Source organism: Herpailurus yagouaroundi, unplaced genomic scaffold, assembly GCF_014898765.1.
Source record: "Herpailurus yagouaroundi ecotype Mexico unplaced genomic scaffold, PumYag 250, whole genome shotgun sequence".
Taxonomy (NCBI): Eukaryota; Metazoa; Chordata; class Mammalia; order Carnivora; family Felidae; genus Herpailurus; species Herpailurus yagouaroundi.
The window spans coordinates 16,526,304-16,536,185 of record NW_024412467.1 but is presented as its reverse complement, the minus strand read 5'-3'; positions in this window follow the sequence as shown (position 1 = coordinate 16,536,185).

Sequence of the window (9,882 nt, the reverse complement as noted above, 5' to 3'; positions counted from 1 at the left end):
GATTTTTGTTGTTGTTGTTGGAAAGTTCTAATATATGATATATTCTTATAAAAATGATTTTGTATTGTCATCAGAAAACATTAACATCCTTCTATTTAAATTATGCTGGTTTATTGTATTATTTATGTTATCTATATTAGTAAATATCTGGAAATTTGTTATAATTACATTCAATGCTTTTTAAAAATATAGATTTCCGCGAACTACCAATGCTCTCCTAACTCAAAATATCTAAGAGTTGGTTCTCAGATTGTTTATTAAAAGTTTGCCTCATGGCTCATAATCAAGTTTGGGTTTTTTGCTTGGTTGGTTGCTTTTGTTTTCATCTGGACATATATATTTTTTCCCAGTAGCAAATATAAGATTTTCTTCTAGGAAGGATTTTTGGTGAGCAAATGCTTTTAAAAGCTTATTCACTGGCCAATGCTCCAGTGGCTGTGCATGTGTTAAAGCCTAGAGTTGTGGTAAATGAAAATAGTTTAACTGGTCTGCCTAAGAATTATATAAGATTTAGGGACTACGGAAATATGGAAAAAGTGTTCATCAGATTTAGAGGGCTCTCTAGTGGGTGATTGTGAGATACAGTTTTTAAGAAGGGTCAGTGCTCCCAATGAGAAGATGCCATTTGAGCAAAGACAAGAAAGAAGTGAAAGAACTAATCATGTAGAGCTCTGGGGAAATTTAGCTGTATGGGTATCAGCTTTAGGGGAAAGCATGGAATTATCTTCTGGGCTGAAAGAACAGGTATTATTGGGAAATAGGAAAAGGTCAGGGTGATCGAACAGTGTGAAATAAAGGCAAGTGTAGGTGTGAGATAAGGAGAGGTGATTGAGGATGATTTGAGGCCATGATGATAACTTTGGTTTTTATGCCGACTTAATAGAGAATTTGAGCAAAGGAATCATATAATCTGACTTATTTTCAAAGGATCATGTTAGCTTTGAGAATGGATCAAAGTGGAATGAGAGTAAAGGTCGTGAAATTAGTAAGGAGACTACTGAGAAATCAAGGAGAGCAATAACAGTGACTCAGATTGGGACCATGGAAGGGAACTATGTGATAAGAACTCAGATTCTGGGGTTCTTTTCTTTTTTTTTTTTTTTTGTATATATGAAATTTATTGTCAAATTGGTTTCCATACAACACCCAGTGCTCATCCCAAAAGGTGCCCTCCTCAATACTCATCACCCACCCTCTCCTCCCTCCCACCCCCCATCAACCCTCAGTTTGCTCTCAGTTCTCAACAGTCTGGGGTTATTTTCAAGTAGAGTTTCTGGACGATTGATACGGAGTCAAGAGGTGCTCTCACAGGTAGTACAGATCTTTACAGTTGAACCAGCCCTCAGGACAGCACTCCCAGCTTTCCATGACCATGTAACTTGCTTTGAACCTCTGGTTGGAAGGGACATACCTCATGTCTTCTGAAAGCTTAAGCATTGGTCATGCTGCCACGTACTCCTTTTTCCCTCTGCTATGACAATCCACAGTGTTCTGGAAAGTTGGTACTTGATGAACATAGGCACAGAGTGAGAATAATAATAATACTGTGTAGATTGCTCAGGGAATCTGTAATGGATATATAACTGGCACAAGAAATTATCTGTCTTTTTTAAGCTAACAGTTGTTAACCAGCAATCACTTGTAAGGTATAAAACATATCTAATGAGTATTCTAGGATGTGACAAAATGAGGAAAAAATAGAATGTAAGTAGCAAGTGTTGGGTATTACTGGCTGTATTTGACAATGTACTACAAAAAGAGCTGAGCTTAAAAAGAATTTACTGATTAGCAAGCAGAAATCAAAGTGGATGAAGACAATGGGAAAATTTGGAGATTTACAAGGTTGGAATAGGTAACTGCTTTCCATCAGTACAAAGTAAACTTGAGAATGTCTTTGAGTGAAGGAAGCTTTTTGGCAAGGATCAAATCAATGGAAACCCCTCATTCCCATTCTTCATATCTGTGGGTAGATTACGGTGATGCTCAGTTCATGTAGCAGAAAATGACTCAGAAAAAAGATGTCACTTTCCCATCAAGCCTTAATGACCTCAGGGCACCTGCAATTAAGTCCTGTGTCAAAAAAGAACTGTAAGTGGGGCACCTGGGTGGTTCAGTCGGTTAAGCATCCAGCTTCAACTCAGGTCATGATCTCACGGTCTGTGAGTTCGAGCCCCGCGTCAGGCTCTGTGCTGACAGCTTAGAGCCTGGAACCTGTTTCGGACTCTGTATCTTCCCCTCTGCCATTCACATTCTGCCTTTCTCTTTCTCTTTCTCAAAAATTAATAAGCATTAAAAAATATATTAAAAAAAGAACCGTAAGTATGGTTATTGGTACATGAAACTGATTGGAATTAAATAAATAAAAAGCTGCCTAAGTTTTTGAGACAGTTGTACTGCCAAAAAAAAGTTGCTAGCCTAAATTAAGACACTGTAATCATTTCAGACCATAAAGAACCCTGAGGCCCCAAGGATCAGGAAGCAGTTTGACAAACCTGCTCAGCTTCCAAGGAGGGCATATGCTCTAAAGCTCACTTCAGATATAACTAAACAGGATAATGGCACAGAAAGGAACTCCCAGAAAGTGGATCCAGGAGTCACAGAGAACAATGAACTGGGGGAACTTATCCCATGAAGCAGGAATGAAGTCTAATCAATAATCCTTCCCTGCAACCAAAGGAGCAGACCTTTTCGACTGCCTATGGGGTTTTAGAATGGTTCTGGACCAATGATTGCCACCTCTTTTTGAACGGAAGTATCTACTATGCCTCTATCTCTGCTCTTATGTCGTATATTGAGTACATGGGGTAGTTAGTAACTTTACTTTGTGTTAATAGGTTTCTGAATCAAGGAGAGCTACATTCACACCTAATATAGAGGATACTTGGCATCACCCCTTCCTTCACAGTGGTAAAGACCACTGTACATTATCCAGAGATCTTGTGCTATGGATAATATGACTTTGAGAGTCCGTAAGTGTATTTTACATACCGAATGATTAGTGAACCAAACATTTGGTTGACGAAGATTAGTTGACTAAAATGGTCAACTGTTGTAGTCATTAGAGGTATTAAAATTTTTTTTTTAATTTTCTCTCTGGGTATGGTAGAATTCTACTTCTCCCCCCAGTTGAAATAGGGAGTAATTTGGTGACTGCTTTGACGAATGACATATAAATATACCTGATAGGTATAATATACAAGTAGAGATTTACCAACGAATATATATCTTTCCCCTCTGTTTTAATAACTGGCAATTTTTCCATATAATGGTTTCTCCATTCGCCTGGGTCCAGAAGGCAGATGACAATGACACAGAACAAATCCTTCTGGTCCCAACACTGGCAACCCCAAGCGGAAATGTTGCATAACTAGGAAACTTTGATGCTATAAGCCACTGTGGATGAGTAGCATTTGTTACTGCATTATAATATCCTGAATAATATGAGTCAAGGATAACTTCAAACTTTGGGCTTGAGAAAATTGAAGGTTGATCTTGCCATCAACTGAGATGTATAAAGATGTGGAGAATCAGGGTTAGAGGGGAACATCATAGGTTGGGGTCTTACAATGTTAGGTGTTCACTCAAGTGGAGATGTCCAGTAGGCATTTGGATATGAATGTCTGACATGTGTTAGATAGATTTGAGCTAGAGCTGTAAATTTGGGAATGATATGATCTAGTAACTGAGATCAATAGTGAAAGGAGAGAGCAAAGAGAAGAGAAAACAAGAACTAAGTCCCAGAGCATTTCACACTAAGAGGTAAGAGAAAAGAAGAGGCTACAGTAAAAGGAACTGAGAGCTGTAACCAAGATGCAGGAGGAAAACTAAGAGGGCAGTGGCCTGGCAGCCAAGTAAAGAAAGTGTACAAAGAATGAACATGTTCAATTATGAAAAACATTTCTTCTGAATCAGGTAAGATGCGGATTGAGAATTGACCACTGGATTTAAGAACATGGCGATGGGGTGATTGTTGGCCTTGGTGAAAGTAGTTTCCGTGGAGTACAGGTGTGAAATAATGAGTAGAGTGGGTTTCGGCAAGCATTGGAGGAATTAGTGATAGCAAGAAGAGAAATTTCTTCCAGGGAGGTAGCAAAGATGTGAGGTGGTAAATCATAAGGAGAGTGGAGTCTGGAGAAGTAATTTTTTTTTCCAGAATGGAGAAACAATAGATTTGTATTATTGAATAGGGAGTTTAAAATGATAATCTAGAAAAAAGGAAAAAGGCTGTTGGAGTGGTGCCCTTGACAGAGGATGTGATCAATGCCTAAGGAGAGAGCTCAACTTTAGAAGAGCATGGTGTCTTCATCTTTGCTTAAGGCTGAAAGGAAGCATATCTGGGGACAGGTGTCGGTCGGTTAGTTATCTAACCGACAAGAATTTGTGGCAAGAATTGGTGGTGGTGGTTCTCTTCTGATTGCTTCAATTTCCCAGGGAAGTAGAAAACCAATTTATCAGTTGAGAGTGAGCCTAGGGAAGAATAGGTTGCAGGTTTGAAAAGAGACAGTAAAATGTGATAGAGTCGTGCAGGACAGTGAGAGAGCAAATGAAATAGCATAATAGGATTACCAGATAGTGTTAAACCACCACTTGAGACCTATGGTTATGAATTTAAAGTAGGATTAGCTGCTACCAAAGTATATTTTTTGCCAATTGCATGTAACTGCGTAGGTGGATAGGCGTACATGAGGTGCAGGTGGGTTCAACTAGGGCTATAGTTTTTTTATATGAGGATATAAGCAGAGGGTATATTCAAAGGGAACATGTGACTATGGAATTTAAGCGGTTTAAGGAGGAAAGAGAACAAAAGGGTTGAAATCAGAGGAAAGGTGATAGAGTCTGGATTCGCGTGTTGGGGATGGATTGTTAGAGTCGAATTCTAGAGTAGGTGAGTTGGAAAGACAGGAGGTAGTAATCAGTAAGGGGCATGCGTGGAATTGGCATTATGATTTAATTTTCTGCAGCATCAGCTCTGCCCTTTCCAGCCTCTGGAATGTCTCTTAAATTTGCTATTGGATTTTTTAAGTTTATTTATTTGAGAGAAAGAGAGACAGAGGGGGAGAGAGAGAGAGAGAGAGAGAGAGAGAGAGAGAGAGAGAGAATCCCAAGCAGGCTCCGCAGCATTAGCACAGAGCCCAATGTGGGGCTGAAACTCACCAACTGTGAGATCATGGCCTGAGCCGAAGTCTGATGCTTAACTGACTGAGCCACCCAGGCACCCCAACTTTGCTATTGCATTTTTAATTTTCTTTAATCTTCCTTTACTGCATTCATCTTTTTTATTTCGTTCTGCTGTATCTTCTTCTAAACTTGTCCACTATTTATAGATTTTGTTCCTATTTCATAGAAGCTTATCTTCTAAAATGTTTTCAGAATGCAACTTTTGGGCCGCCCTCTTGGGCAGATAATGCTGATAGAGATAACTTTTTGTTTTATAGGTGCTATCACATATTTTAAAATTATTTCTTCAGTGGTTTTAGTGGTTAAAATTCTTCATAGTTTCGGCATGGATTAAGAGCAACTTGAGCTCATAGAAAGATATGTGGAAAATATAGAATGATATCAGAAAAACTAAAATGAGGTAATGTGTTATCTCAACACCTGCAGATAACCATTATCAACATCTCTTTGTGTGTGTTTTCAGATTCTTCCTATGCAATATGTGTTTTCTACCATCGGATCAAAGTACTGTGTATGCTCCACATTATATTTTTAACATTTCCTCATTATTATTTATTATTTGAATGTACTTTCATGGATATATAATATTATGTTATACTTCCTCCATGTGTATTCTGTTATATAACCTTCCTAATTTATTACTATGAAAAATTTCAAGCATACAAAACTAGAAGAAAATAGTACCTACTGAACGCATATATTTATTACATAGGTCCAATATTCTTCTCATGTCATGTTCTCTCCACTCTCCTTCTTCCCCTGCTGCCAGCAAATCTTTCACAGTGCTGTGAAGTTCGGCCTCAGGATGCTCCTGATTCATCTATGAGCTACATTAATCAATGGAGTCAGATACTAGCATGAAAATAGACAATAAAACAGTGGAACAACAACACTCTCCACGTCAAAACTGCATAACCTATATGTGCTTATTATACAATAAAAGTGGCATATCAAAACATAAGGAAAATGATAAACTATGTAACATACCATGTTAAAACAAAAAAGAAAGAAACTTACAGATTAAACTACATATAAATGTAGAACTTCTTTATGCCAAAATATATATTGAAGCAAACTGAACAACTTACAAATTTGGCATATTTTGGTGACATCCTATATGCAAAGTTTTGCAGCACTTAATATACAGCACTTAATATACAAAGAGCTATTATAAATCAATAACAATAAAGGAGTTCCATAGTAAAACTTTACATTTTATTAATCATCTAACATAAATAGCATTTCTAGGAGCGCCTGGATGGCTCAGTCAACTGAGCATCTGACTTTGGTTCAGGTCATGATCTCATGGCTCATCAGTTTGAGCCCCACTTTGGGCTCTGTGCTGACAGCTCAGAGCCTGGAGGCTGCTTCAGATTCTGTGTCTCCCTCTCTCTCTCTCTTCCCCCTCCCTAACTCACACTCTATCTCTGTCTCTATCTCTCTCTCAAAATATAAATAAACATCAAAAAATAATAAAATAAATCACATCTCTAATGAAATTTTTTTTTTACCTTTTCAGTTAAGAAAATACTTTTACTACTAACATCAATTACTAGCAATACTCTGGAGAAAGAGGTTATCTCAATTACCATTTGTGGTTGAAATGGATATTAAGAAAATATTTATGAAATAAAAATTATTATATATTGAAATTTTAAATGTGGTACCCATTGATTTAACCAATCTTACTTTTAGAAATTTAGTTTTTCTTTTCATCCTTCTTTCCTTCGATTCTTCTCGTATTTCTTCTTTCCCTATCCCAATCTTCTTTTTGTCTGTTTCTTTCTCTCCTCCTCTTCTTTCTCTCATTAATTTGCCTCACCACCATCATAGCTAATACACTTCCTTTATCATCCCTGTTCTTCCCTGCAACCCCCTTGTAAAGTGGACACTGAAAAAGCCCAAAATGAGAGGTTTGCTGGAACTAATTGGGTACCTTCACGAAGAGAACTGTTAAGAAAATCATGCCACACTCACACTGAGCGTAGGACTGATTGAACTAAAGCAACACAACCAAGGCCATTCAAGGAGAGGCTGAACTGAAAGTACACAGTCAGCTTCTGAAGACAAGAAAGTTTTGGTGCATTAGTTGATAATGTGCCTTGGAGAGTCAGTTGATACCTATTCAAACTCTCTTCCTAAACAAGCAGCTCTTACATCCCATGTGGTCAGCCTAGGACCTGGTGATCCCAATTGTGAAGTAGTTTTTTTTTCCAGGACTCAGGTGGACAGAGTGCATCAGATATTCACATATTATAGATACTGTTTCTAATCATGTGATCTGAAAAACATGTATACAAATTATGTCACTGGATTAGCAGATACTCTTTGATGTATTACAATAAGTTGAGTAACGCATTCAATGTTGCATAGCTAGAAAGTTATAGAGCAGGATTTCAACCTGGATCTAACTCAGAACTCTTTCATTTTTAAGTTTATTTTTTTAAGTTTATGTATTTATTTTGAAAGAGAGAGAGGAAAGAAGAAGGAAAAGAGAAAGAAGGAGAGAGAGAATCTCAAGCAGGCTCCACACCAGCAGTGTGAAGCCTAACATGAGGCTCGAACTCACAAACCATGAGATCATGATCGGAGCCGAGACCAAGATCAGACGCTTAACCAACTGAGCTATCCAGGCGCCCCCAAAGTGCCAGCTCTTAGCCACTATGCTATACTGTATCATTCATCAACACACTTAATATAGTTACTGAGTTCCTATTATGACCTAGATCTTGGAGAGGTTATCCTTAAGGAATTTATGCCATTCCTTATGGAATGAACCTCTGCTCTTTCCAGGATTTCAACAGATCAAGAAAATCAGTAAGAGAAGGGCCTCTAAATTCCAATCTATCCTAGTGCTACAAATGTCCTCATTGTCCAAGATCAAGCCAAGTCCCTAGCCAGACTCTCTGTTGTTCAACACCATAAGGCCAGCATCTCACTGTAGAATATAAATATGTGGCCCTTTGAGACCAAGCATTTGAGGCATGTATGGAATAGTTAAGAAGTTAATTTGTGTGTGGTGGTGAGAGTTGAACTTTTACTGGAACCCTGGAGGGAGTACCCAGGGTTAACTTCTCCAACTTGGAGTATATCTACTTTTCTCCCACCTCTCCTCCTTATCAGTCATAAAAAGGAAAATCTACGTAAATACACATGTACTGTCTTTAAAAGAAAAAAATTTGAATTTAAAAAACCACAAGGCTTACTTTACCTCACCCAATCAGTAACTGTTGAGTTAGGACCTACCAGTTGTCAAGGCCCTGAGCTATCATATTTAGTAGGTTTTCACAAAGATCTCAGACCCAGCAAGAGCCTTTCTCCAGCTTCTGGAAGGTATTCCTGCAGTAAGCATTCTCATTTAAAGTGGTGATTTTTTTCCCATTCCTCAAGGTAATTAAGATTAAGTTAGATGGCCAACTGGAAGTGAGGTCGTATTTGGTATTTGTGCTTCCCATAGGTGGCTGAGCCAGATGAAATTGTGTGTGTGTGCATGTGTGTGTATCCACACTGACTGAAATATATAGAAATGGCCATTTTGGAGACATCTTGAATAAGCACTCATAAAAAGGAAATGCCATAATGTCATCAAGGCTTTTTTTCCTCTGCTTATCCAAGCATTATCAATTGATGTATTTAATAAAGCTGAGGACCAAGAAGGACTGGAGACACAACTTCCAATAGGATGCTCTCATGCCGTGATTGCTGAAGTGATAAGTAATTTGCTTTTAATGCTAGCACTTACCACTTAGCACCATATTTAACTGAAGGATGAAAATCACTCATTTTTTATCCACTTGCTCAAGTGACACTTGGTGTAATCTATTTATTGTCACTGAGCTTACTACCAGGAACATTTTATAGATCTCACTTTCAAATGTAGAGCAAGCACTTAAATTTTTAATTTCTTCTCATATATATTTTCATTCCTTAAAAGAATTTAACTTCAAATGGAAAATCTGTTTAGGTAATAAGAACACAGTAGGTACTAACAAAAACAAAATCTACTAAAAGGATTTTTTAATTCACACTTTTCAATTATACGCATATTTTGTATTGTGTATTATTTCTATATGTGAAAAATATCAATGTAGCTGACACACATTAATTAGTAACTATAATACTCGAAATAAAGTTACCAATGAAATTATTAAGCAAATAGGCATGAATTTATAGATAAAGCAAGGCTTGTTTTACTAACAGATTCTTGAAAAATAATTATGAAAATTATAAATTATCCTCAATATACTGAGGAAAATGATGACTGGATTCATAGATGATAGACAGGTGATAGATACGTAAATAGATAGGTAGATCGATAGATCGATAGATAGATAGATAAATAGACAGACAGACAGGTAGATAGATAGATAGATAGATCCCCAGAAATCTATCTTGAATTTTAACATTACACTTTGCCCTGTGTATAAATATGTATACCTTGTTAAGGGAATATTATACTAGGGTGTCATATGTTAGAACTCTGTTCTGGTAGACCATCTCTATTTACAATGACCACTCCATGGAATTATCATTTACAATTCATAAAGATGAATTTTTGTGAGTTCATAATTCACAAAAGATGAGCGGAATTGATTCTAAAAATAAAAAGTTCCTTTATTTTCTTTTTCTCTATTTTTCTATTAAGTACCCAACCATACCTGTACATGCAAAAAAAAAAAAAAACAAACAAACCTAAATTAAAGA